Source organism: Oryx dammah, unplaced genomic scaffold, assembly GCF_014754425.2.
Source record: "Oryx dammah isolate SB20612 unplaced genomic scaffold, SCBI_Odam_1.1 HiC_scaffold_1, whole genome shotgun sequence".
Classification (NCBI taxonomy): domain Eukaryota; kingdom Metazoa; phylum Chordata; class Mammalia; order Artiodactyla; family Bovidae; genus Oryx; species Oryx dammah.
The window spans coordinates 9,865,264-9,877,839 of NW_024070185.1; the positions used below are offsets into that span (position 1 = coordinate 9,865,264).

Here is a 12,576-nt window from a genome sequence, read left to right on the forward strand (position 1 = left end):
CAACCTTCACACTTGCAAAGTCAAGACAAGACTTTTCGGAGAAAAATGCTGGGAGTGGGCGAAGGACGCTGGATGTGGAAGACAGAGTGGCTGGAGGTTCGCAACATTGTACAGGAGGCAGTGACTACAACTACCCCCAAGAAAAAGAAGGAACCCCAGCAAGCATGCAAGATAGACCTGATCATTACTGGTCACTCAAAAATGAGTTTAAGTCATTATTTAAAATCTATAACTGCAATATGAGCTGAGATCAAATTTGCTTCAACTTTTAAAAAACATGTTTCTAATTTCCAAAAGGCGGGACTTCTAGTCCAGGGAACCGGAAACACACCAGGACCCGAAGAAGCTGCTGGCTGGGATCCCGGTGCTTGGGTGGTCTGTATCTTAGAGGAGCTAAACCCCCTGAGACCACTCACAGCAGCCCTGTTTCATCCACACACCCTTCTTGGGGGAGCCCAGAGGCCGGACAAAGCCCTGAAGATTGATGTTTCCCATAGGGGACAGTTTGGGCCAAGGATTCCATACGCAAAACAAAACTTAAAAACCTAGCAACCTGTTTTCCAGAGAGCACACTTCCTCTCTCCATACCTATTAGCCCCTCCTTTTTCTGATCCCCCTTTTCTCCTCTTTCCCGACATCTCCTTCCTTATCCCTCACCACACACTTCTCTCTTCTTTTCCCTTTATTACAAAGAACAAACTCAAACCTTCAAAGTCTCACCACCATCATATATGTGCAAAAACAACCCCTTTCTAGCTTTTGCCAGTTTTGTTCAAGAAGGCTGGAGGCAAGGAAGCAAACATCAAAATGTTTTAAAAGTTAAAAGCATGGCAAGAAATAAAAATAGGGAAAACTGTTGCCCAAATATTATGAGTAGCGTAAAGTTGTCCCTTTTTTTTTTTAACAGTTCGTCTGGACTCTCCTCCAGAGGTCTGTGACAGCCCGCCAAGACTGGCAGTGTGGTAGGAGACGCAACAGAAACCAGGGCTGGTTCACCCGGTGCTGGTTCATCACCAGGAGCTGGCTCGTGTGCCCGCGGACAAGAGAGGACCTGCAGGTAGCTTCTTCCCGGAGGACTCAGCCCAGACAACTTCTCCACCTAAGTGACTTAACACATTGCTGCCCCAAATGTTGACTTACTTGATTCCAACAACAGTTCAAGATTTAGGCAGAAAAAGGATATGCAACCAAAATGTGGTGAAGTCTCGACATCCCCGGAGCCCCAGGTGCTCCTGAGCACCCGCCTCCTGTGGGTCCTATGAGTCTCTCCTCTCCCAGTATTGCTTCCTCTCACACCGTTCATCTCACTAACTAGTTATGACCTGGGATTTTGGGGGGGAGCAGAGGGGGCACTACAGGGCATATGGAAAATTCCCTAATCAGGGATCCAACCCACGCCTCCTGCAAAGGAAGCTCAGAATCTTAACCACAGGAACACCAAGGAAGTCCCTGGGCTCCTTTCTTTTCCTCCCCGCTGTCTCTTCTGAGCATCATCTCTACCTTGAAGCAGGTTCCTCACTGCATCGCCCCAGTCTGTTCCAGCTGCACCCGAGACATCACCATACCATCACCATCCTGTGAAGACCTATTTCATGAACACTTAATTGCCAGGCAATATGCTCAACCCTTTGTAAGCACTGTCTCATTTCAATCCTTGCAGGGTGAAATCAGCTTACTGATAGGGAACTGACATGTAAAGAAGCTAAATCATGTCTTCCCTGGTGGTTCAGTGGTTAGGATTTTGCCTTCCAACGCAGGAGGTGTGGGTTTGATCCTTGGTCAGAGAGCTAAGATCCCACATGCCTCTCAGCCGAAAAACCAAAACATAAAACAGAAGTAACAAATTCAAGACTTTAAAAATGATCCACAAGAAAAAAAATCTTTAAAAAGAAAAGAGGCTAAATAAAGAAGGCGCCCAAGATCACAGAGGAAGGCACCAAGCGATCACAGATGCGACTCCCAACTCTCCCCAGCTCCAGAGTCAACATTCTGGACCAGAACAATCTGGCTGTCTCACCAGGCCCTTAAACTTAATGCCTCCACACTGAACTCATCTTTATCCCTTCCCTCTATACTCTCCTCAAATCCCCTTATTTATTGGTTCCCAAAGACTTGCACATGACTAAAGCGACTTAGCACGCACGCATGCACTCATTCTTACCTAACACAGAAATTCAAAACCTGCCATCATCTTTTTTTTGGCTACACCTCAGGGCTTTCAGGATCCTAGTTTCCCGACCAGGGATTGAACCTGGCTCACAGCAGTAAAAGCACCATGTCCTAACCACTGGACCAGCAGGGAACTCCCCTGGCATCATCTTCAACGTCTCTCTTTACCTGCAGGTGAAATCCATTTTCAAGGCTTAAAGCCTTGATCTGCAAGATGTCTACCATCTCTACTCTACAGTCTCACACTTAATTCCCAGGTTCAAGTCCTCACGACTCTTCCCCTGGACTGTTGCCTTAACCATTGCAATTTCTGACTTAGGAAACACAATTACATTCACAGGAGCTCCCTCGAGCAAGAGAGCCAAGGCGACAGAACACACAATGAAGCTCGTCTTCACCGATCTCTCCATACTGCACACCTTTTACAGTGTATTTTTGCACTTTGGAACTTAACCAACATAGTTTTGCATTGCTATTTAACAGTCATATATGTAGTTCTTTCTTTCTGTTTCGAGGACTCAGAGAACAGAATTCAGTGTGCCTTTGGTACCAACAAGCAGGAGCCTAGGAGAAGGCAGTGGCAGCCCACTCCAGTGCTCCTGCCTGGAAAATCCCCGGGACAGGGAGCCTGGCGGGCTGCCGTCTATGGGGTCACACAGCGTCGGACACGACTGAGCGACTTCACTTTCACTTTCACTTTCATGCATTGGAGAAGGAAACGGCAACCCACTCCAGTGTTCCTGCCTGGAGAATCCCGGGGACGGGGGAGCCTGGCAGGCTGCCGTCTATGGGGTCACACAGTGTCGGACACGACTGAGCGACTTCACTTTCACGCATTGGAGAAGGAAACGGCAACCCACTCCAGTGTTCCTGCCTGGAGAATCCCGGGGACGGGGGAGCCTGGCGGGCTGCCGTCTATGGGGTCGCCCAGAGTCGGACACGACTGAAGTGACGCAGCAGCAGCAGGAGCCTATGAGTCTGCTTTCTAGAGCATGGTCATAGGGACTTAGCAGTGCCCACTCTCTTTGGTTCCAGCTTTTAAATTCCAGAAGAGACATGACTGGCCTCACTTGGGTCCCATGTCCACCCCTCGATCAATCAACCTTGGCTAGGCAGCAGGTCAGCCTTGTCTAAATACAGTACATGGAGCTTCTCCTATAAGTAGGACTTGCTCCCAGAAAAGAAGGAGGCATATACCATTCACTCATTTGTTCATTCTTTCATTCTATCAATAAACAGCTATATTATGTGGTAGCTGGATGGGAGAAGAGTTTGGGGAGAATGGATATATGTATATATATGGCTGAGTCACTCTGCTGCGCACCTGAAACTATCACAACATTGTTAATCAGCTATACTCCAGTATAAAACAAAAAAAGGCTTTTTTAAAAAATCAGAAAATAAACAGCTGAACACTTATCAAATTGTATGCAAAGTTCTTTCATAATGCAAAATATCTAAAACATGATCCTGCCCTCATACCATGAAAGTCACAACTTAAAAAGATGAGTAATCACCAGAGAGAAAGCATAACAATATTCATCCATAAGAGATCATCAATCCAGTTACATGTAATGGACGATAATTTACCACACCCTGTATAAGCCTCTGGTGGTAAAAATAATCAGTGCTAACACGTACATGTTCAACAAAACTAGGGATGCACCACTAGAAATAAACTACGGAAATATGCAACGACAGACTAAACAGCATATTCACACAATGGAATACAACAATGAGAATGAATGCTTTGCAAACATACACAACTACTGATGAATGCCTCAATGTTAAGCAAGAGAAACTGGACACGAAAATATACAGGCTATGATCCCATTTATAGAAAGTATAAAAAAAGGGCAAAACTAATCTACTCTTAAGGAGTACTGACTGGAGGGGAGCAAAAGGGGCTCTGTGGGTGCTTGTTCTATCTCTTGAGCTGGGTGTGATTCCACAGGTATGTTCAGTTTCTCCAAATCCATCAAGCTGTATGATTATTATATGTGTCCTCTTCTATGTGGATATTATCCTTCACTTTTGAATGGTTTTTAAAAAGTAATGGTCAAGGCAGGAAGCCTTTAATCACCCTTGAACATTGTCACTATGATTATGCTAGAGATGCCAGTCATTGCTCAGCCCACCCCCACCGCCTTCTCAGAGACACTAAACCCTGTCCATCCGCCAGTCTCCAGAAGAGCCACCTCCCCTCCAGCCCCAGCTGACTGGACCAGGAAACTTGACACCGTGAAGCTGAATCAGGTGATGAAGTGCTTCATTCAATAAACTGCACAGATTTGGGGCAAAGAATTTCTGGACATATGCACACTGATAAACCAAGAAAACTGGTCTGCAGAAAAATGAGCCAACACAACACACGGAAGCAAAACAAACCTGTGGGAGATGGAGTGAGATGCCCCAGAGGCTGCTTACGCACCAGCTCTGGTATGCATGCACCCCACCTGTCACTGGGTATCCCTCAGATTGCTCACGTAGCCTTGCTGCTTAGTTGCTCAGTCGTGTCCGACTCTTTCAGACCCCATGGACTGGAGCCCGCCAGGCTTCTCTGTCCATGAGATTTCCCAGGCAAGAATACTGGAGTGGGTTGCCATTTCCTTCTCCAGGGGATCTTCCCGACCCAGGGATCGAACCACATCTGCTTTGGATTCTTTACCACTGATCTACCTGTGAAGTCCCAGGTAGCCCTATGATTTCAAAAAAGGAAATCTTACTTATTTAAACTAGTTTGAATAGGTTTCTGTTTGTGGCATGTATTATCTCATTTAGTTCCTGTAAAACCCTACACAGTAAGTCCCATTATGATTCCCATTCTCAAATGAGCTAACTGAAGCCCAGAGAGGTTAAGCAACTTGTCCAAATCACACAGCTGGTAGGTGGTGTTGGCAGGATTTGGATCCAAACAGTCTGATCCTGGAGTCTGAAATCTTAACAAATCAACTGCATTGCAGTGAGAGAGAAATACTGAAAATGTCAACATGAACTGCATGTTGCAGTTTAACTAAGGCATCTGATTTTAAATGGAGAAATGATAAAGAAGATTTAAAAACTAGCTGGCCGAAGAAGAATGGTAAGCACTTATTTTTTTTCACAAGGGAATTACAGTTTGAGTTATAGGTGTCAGAGAAATGTAAAATGCATATAACCTGACAAATTATACTAAGCAAGACTGTGTTCTTATACCAGGAAATTGTTTAAAATTTTCAGCAAAATGCTCTGTCAGTGGGTCCCCACTGATTACCTAGTTTCCCCAAAATGTTAATACCCAGGAGAAGGGGATTTTAGTCCTATGGAAATTAATGATTAAAGTTACTCCCTAAGAGGGAGGCAGATGCCAGTGGTCACTTCCCACGATGATGGCCAGACTCACAATCCACTCAGCAAGACTTCTAGATCAGTCACAACCAAGCCATTGGTGACCCCCAGCAACCTTCAAATGGCATAATTCAGGAATTATCAGTGAGTTTAAGTCAGATAAGAACTTGTTCTCTCTGTAATGCTTTGACTTTAGAAGAAAGTGCTGACAACCACCACTCAAGATCTTTTCTATATATAAATGATTGAGCAGTTTTGTGGCTTATATTTAGAACAATGCATGACAATTTCTAGATTAGAGTCCCAAGGTTACTTTTCCCTTTGGTCCATCAATGCCAGAAAGACAAAAGGTCATCTTCTGAGGCTCCAAGGATGGCATTCTTTAGCCTGCTAAATGGCTCAACCCAAAAGTCCTTGCTTTGATGTTACCTTTTAAAGGAGGCTGTGTTTTTGTTTGTTTGTTTGTTTGTTTTTTATAATCTGGCAAAAGGAGGAATGATTTGAGCAGTTCGCGGCTAATTTGTAGTAAGAATACTGAGTTAAACTGAGCTCCAAAACAAAGCACATATTATTATCAAAATGAGGATTTAATTCATTTCCTCGCTACCTTGCATGTGGCTGTGAAAAATGTTTTGCTAATAAGAACCTACTGGATAGCACAAGGAACCCTACTCAGTACTCAGTAATAGTCTATATGGGCAAAGAGTCTACTGATTTAAAAAAAGAGTGGATACAAGTACATGTATAACTAATTCATTTTGCTGTACACATAAAACTAAGTAAATCAATTGTACTCCAATGAAAATTTTAAAAATTATAATAAAGTTTTGTACTAGTTTCACATCAGGAAGCTTAGCCTGATATGAAACTAGTTATCTACGTAAGACATGTAATCTGTAATGACCAATTAACATTCTAAAAATTAGCTATTGTCCAGACTTTCCTAGCAGTCCAATGGTTAAGATTCCATACTTCCAATGCAAGGGCCATGAGTTCGATCTCTTGTCTAGGAATGAACATCCCATAAGCTGTATGGCCAAAGAAGAAAAAAAAAAAACAAACAATAGCTACTGTCCTTCAAATTGGAGTAGGAAATGGCAATGCACTCCAGTATTCTTGCCTGGAAAATTCCATGGAGAGAGGAGCCTGGCAGGCTGCAGTCAGTAGGGTCACGAAGAGTCAGACACGACTGAGCAACTGAGCACACACATATGTCCCTCAGATATAATAGATCTGTCTTTAAGTTCCCTTCTTCCTTTTCTTTTTCTTTTTCTTTTTTTTGGCCATATCGTGAGGCCACACTGGGTCTTAGTTCCCCAACCAGGGATCAAACCCACACCCCATGCATTGGAAGCACAGGGTCTTAACCACTGAACGACCTGGGAAGCCCCCTCGCCTGTGAGTTTTTACTCTCTGCTCACGTTGTCAGCACAGCTTTTGAACATTCAGGGCATCTCACAATGCGATCAGAATTTCCTAAGCTTGCTCCTGAAAGTTCCAGATAGTGCTACAGATGTTCCCAAAGGCTAATATACAGGCCCCCAACACATGCCCTGGTAGGACAGTGAGTGGTGCAAACGAGCCTAGTTAAGCAGAACATGCCACGGCACGGCATGAATGCCTAATTGAAGAACTTGAGGTAATGAGATCTATAAGCAGAAAAAAAGACAAGTCAGGCTGAGTCACTAATGGCTGAGTTCCAGTGTCACGTCCGTAGGCAGCTTCATGACTCCAAGATGGTCCTAATACCAAAAGTCATCATTACACAAAGATTCAGAAAATCAACTGCTCGCTGCTTCCACTTATAAATCCTTCCCGTAAACAAGGCATTCCAACTGAAAATTAGCCAAGTGTCTCAGAAGTACTTAAAGAATACCAATTAGCTTCTTACTTGACCAATCTGGCTGGAAAATCAAAATTCAAAGCGCAAATTCTGAATGTAATATTGCTCAAAACTTTAAAAACATATAACTTTTAAATAACATATGAATTTACGTATTAAAAAAAAAAAAACAGTAGTTTCTGCCAACCAGATTTTCAAAAGAAAAATGTGGAGATTTTTAAACCAATTCATGAAGGTTTGTAACAAGATTTTAAAGAGAAATACTATTTTCCCAAATATTCCTAAATATGAATTCTCACACTAAATGGTAAGAACATGATGCTAGTGGACCCAGTCAATCCCAGAACAAAATAATCACTGACCCCTTCCCCAACCCAAGCCTCCACAGCCTCGCAACTGCTATGCCACAGGTCAAAGAATGGAACCGAATGGAAGTGTGACCACACGTCAACAAATACGTCAATTCTGGAGGCCGAAACTAACAACCCAAACTCATCTCTAACAGAGTATATCTGATATTTCATCCTCTTGTTAAAAAGGGACACCCATCATTACACTATGTAGGTTATAAAGAAAAGCCTATTTATAAAGTGAAGAGGTGATTGTTTAGAAAAAGGATGGCTGACATAAGTGACGTAAATAATCCAAAAATACTTTAACCACATGTGAAATATGCTAATTATGAAAATCCTTTAAAAGTTCAAATACTGCATGCGCTTGTATTATTTTTATGTACATTTAACTATGTTGCAAAGATTCTCAATATTCCTTATATTTCATACTTAATTAACAAATAATAAACAAGTAAATATCAGTGGGAACACAAATTAGCAAAAAAACTCACAAAAATTCATAAATTAAATAATTGCCAATTCTGTGGCTTCCTTCCAGCTCATAAGCACAATTTTATAAAACTACTATCTCTATGTATTATTAAGCATTTCTGTTTCTTCTGTTTTCCCTTACTTTGAATGGACTATATGTTTCTACATGATTCTCATAGTCATCTCTAGAGACATTCTATGTCTGTCTCTGTGGTTTCTGACTAACAGTTTGTAGGTAGAATGGAGTTTTCATCAGTCCACAATTAAATGAGATAAGCAAAGGCAAGGTACTGAGTTTTTAGTAAAGCTAAATTTATTCAATTTACTTTATTGAATTTATTACCTAATAATTATTCTTACAGTTTATTTTGTCCTTTACTTTGAGATTATGTCCTTTCCCTTTTCTTGTGTTAAAAGTTATTTTTATGGAATTATAGTAATGGTACATGGCAGCTTTTTTTCTTCCTCATGTAACAAAATACTGAAACATACCTATTTTGCCCCCCACCATTACCAGTTATTTGATATCTCACTAGTCCAGTAAATCCAAAAGTCAATTAACTAAATATACTCCTTCATGAGATGAACCTATTTGCAGGGCAGGAACAGAGACGCAGATGCAGAGAACGGCTGTGCGGACACGGAGTGGGAGGGAGGAGGGGTGGGATGGACTGGGAGACTGGGATTGACATATGTGCAGCTACCGTGTGTAAAGCAGCCAGCCAGTGGGAAGCTGGTTGTATAGCACAGGAAGCTCAGCTCCACGCTCTGCGATGACCTGAGGGGTGGGATGAATGGTGGCGGGAAGAAGGTTCAAGAGGGAGGGGGCATATATATACACATATGGCTGGTTCACTTTGTTGTACAGCAGAAAGAAAACACTGTAAAGCAATTATACCTCAATTTTCAAAATGAATTAAGCATGATCCCACACAGACACACTTAGAAAACACTTGTGAAAAGACTCCTGTGGTAGCAGGCCTCCAATACGTCCTCAGTGATCCCTGCCTCCTGGTATTCACACCGTGTGGGCCCCTCCCACACCAGGGTACCAGGGATGGTCTGTATGACCAAGAGAACACAGGAAAAGCGATGGCATGTCACTCCTGAGATTGAGTCATACAAGGCTGTTCAGCTGCCACATGGCTGCTCTCTCATTCTTCCATCCCTCCCTCTGCAAGAAGCCAGCGGCCACGTCACAAGCAACACTACAGAGAGGTTCCCATCACAGGGCGAGGCTTCCTGCCCACAGGCAGGTGAGTGACACGGGGAGCAGACCTCTCAGCCCCAGCCAAGCCTTTGGATGAGTGCAGCCTCATGGAAGACCCTGAGCAAGAACTGCCCCGCTAGGCAGCTGCTGAATCCCTGACCTACAGACACTGAGACATAATAAACAGCTGTGTATTGAATGACGAAGTGTGAGGTAACGTGTTACAGAACAATAAATAACTCATGCGACTCCTTTTTCGGCTGCAAGATGAACAGGTCTCTGGCCCCAGCACAATGCCACAAAGGCTTTATGTGTATTCCTATGGATGTTGGGAGAGAGAAAGGATTAGCGAGGTCTATGATGTCCATTATCCTGGCTTCAGTTTGCTTACATTGACTTCTTCCTTCTCCGTTGCTTTTTCTACTTCTCTCATGTTGACCAGAGTATTCAGTAAACTGAAAAATCCAGCTCTAGCAAAGGAATCAGTTTTACAAGTCTGCAGGCTTTAGTTAAAGGAATATTGTCCTATGTAAATATAATATTTTATAATATTTTAGAAAGCTGGTTAATTTCTATTGACAGACTCCCTCATCACGGCTGTCAGATCCTAACTACGCCCATCCTTACCTCAATGGAGGAGCATGTCTCACATTCACAGAGAAAACAGAAGCAACAGACAGAATCTCTTTTATGAGACTGATGGTCTTCCCACTGCACTAAGAAGGCAGGTCAGACAGGGTCTCTCCTAAATTCCCTCTTCCAACTTTTAAACCTATCTATAAATATTGGTGGATGGCATCACCAATTCAATGGACATGAACTTGGGCAAACTCCAGGAGGTGGTGAGGGACAGGGTGGCCTGGCATGAGTCAGACATGACTTGGAAACTGAACAACAACAATGTAAACATTGGGGTGCAAAATTATTATGTTAGCAGTTGATGCCAGGGCCCCTCTTAGGGACAGAAAATGCCTTATTGAGGAAAATACTTCATATGAACACCTGAAATACAAAAGAAGAAAGCTAGCCTTACAATAAAACTGAAACAGAGAGATAGCTAAACAGACTGACATTTGAAAAAAAGAGAGAGAGAGACCAATAAAATGAGGACTGAAAGAGCAAAGAGAAGATGAAATGGGGTGGGGGGCTGGCGGTAAAGAGAGATGAGGCTCAAACAACAATGTGGGAGGTTCAAGCTTAGGGAGAGAGCTCCAGGGATCGGGAAACTGAAAGTACGTTTAAAATAGAAATATCTATTATTGGACTTTACATTGTTGTGTTGCTAAGGATATAAAATCCCCTAAGCCCTCAGTAGTACCTGACACTTGTACCAATGCCTCGTGTGAGTGATTTTGGGGAAAATTCAAGAAAAAAAGATCCGGGGTAGGTCTGAGTTCTCCAGCTGGGTCAGCATGGAACCAAGGAATAAGGACATGGGAACTGAGGTACGAGTGAGACGAAGAATTTGGGACTTTGCTGGTGGTCCTATCCTGTGGTTGAGACTCCCCGATCGCAAAGCAGGGGGCTCCAGGTTCCATCCCTGGTCAGGGAACTAGATTCCACATGTCACAGTGACGGTCAAAGAGAAATAAGTAAATAAAATTTAGTGGAAGCAGAAATGCAAAAGCCAAACAAACCCTAAGATCACCTCCCAGGGATTAACAGAGATCTTGGAGCAGGCACTGAACTCCCCAGTGGGTACAGAATGGAGCCAATCTTACCTAAATCTCAAAAGAGAATGCTACTTCAGCTGACATCTGGGTACCTATCTGGCTTTTGACAAAGAGAAGTCCCAGAGTAGGCACTCTGTTTTTTTTTTTTTTTTTAAAGATCTAATATCTTTCCTTTAGACATGGTTCCATCAACTATTTTCTCTTTGCTACATAAAGGCAGTATCATCCTCACCACAGGGATTTTCCTCTACTGCTTCTACACAGATTCAGGCCTAAAGCATCATCATCTTGTAACACGGGCTTTGAACTCAGAAATGTTGAGATTTTGGATCCTTATTCTATTATTGGTGGTATGCATCCATGCTAAGTCGCTTCAGTCTTGTCCTTTGCGACCCTATGGACTGCAGCCCACCAGATTCATCTGTCCATGGGATTCTCCAGGCAAGAATACTGGAGTGGATTGCCACGCACTCCTCCAGGGGATCTTCCCAACCCAGGAATCAAACCTGCATCTCTTCTGTCGCCTGCATTGGCATGCAGGTTCTTTACCACTGGTGGCACCTGGGAAGCCCCTTGGTGGTGTAACTTTGGGCATGTTACTTAACCTCTCTGCCTTCTCGCAGCTATAATGTCCTCATCAGAAAAAGGGAATAAAATAGTACCTACCTCTTAGGACTATGGTAAGGATTATCCTGGATAATAAATATAAATTGTTAGCCCAGCGCCTGGCAAAGAGTAAAGCCTCATAATGTTAACTGTGATCATCATCCACCAAAATTCTTTCAGTTTTGGCTGCACTGGGTCTTTGTTGCTACACATGTGCTTTCTCTAGTTGCAGGGTGAGGCTTCTCGATGGCTGCTGCTCTTGCTGGGAGCACGGGCTTCAGTAGTTGCAGCATGCAGGCTCAGTAGTTATGACTCCTGGGCTCTAGGCCAGAGGCTCAGTAGTTGCGGCTTGCAGGTTGCCCTGTTGCATGTGGAATCTTCCCATAGGGATCCAACCCATGTCCCTTGCATTGGCAGGCGGATTCTTAACCACTGGACTACCAGGGAAGTCCAACTAAAATCCTTAGAAGAGTAATCGCTACTCTGTGTCCACTTCCTCTACCACCATCCACTCTTTGAACCCAAGAAGGCTCCAGTCTACTGAAATTGTTCTCACAAAGGTAACCAGTGAGTTCCTTAGTCATTAATCCCGATGAATCTTTTCCTTTTGGAATCCTTTTGCAGAATACATGGTAGTCCTAGACACCCAATTTCTTGAAACGGTCCCATTTCAGCGCTCCCACCACGCTCTTCTTTCACTAGCTCTTCTTTCTCCACCACCCTATAAGCGTTCACGTGCCCGCGATCCTGCCCTCAGCCATCTTCTGCTCTCATTCAACACTCCTGACCGAATGCAGTCAAAACTCCAGTAGCCACATCTCTGCTTCCAACTTAGACCTTTCTTCTGAGCTCTTGAGCCAAACTACTCTCTAGATACCTTGTCCCAGGGGGGTTAAAAAAAACCAAGGCTTCAAAATCAAATTC

The 12,576-nt window shown here is 43.4% G+C and overlaps 1 protein-coding gene across 1 annotated transcript in view; it reads right to left on the reverse strand.

The window, feature by feature from the left end:
- The window catches only part of EXTL3 (exostosin like glycosyltransferase 3), a 100,223-nt gene that overhangs the window by 64,095 nt on the left and 23,552 nt on the right, over nucleotides 1–12,576 (reverse strand). The window lies entirely within an intron of this gene.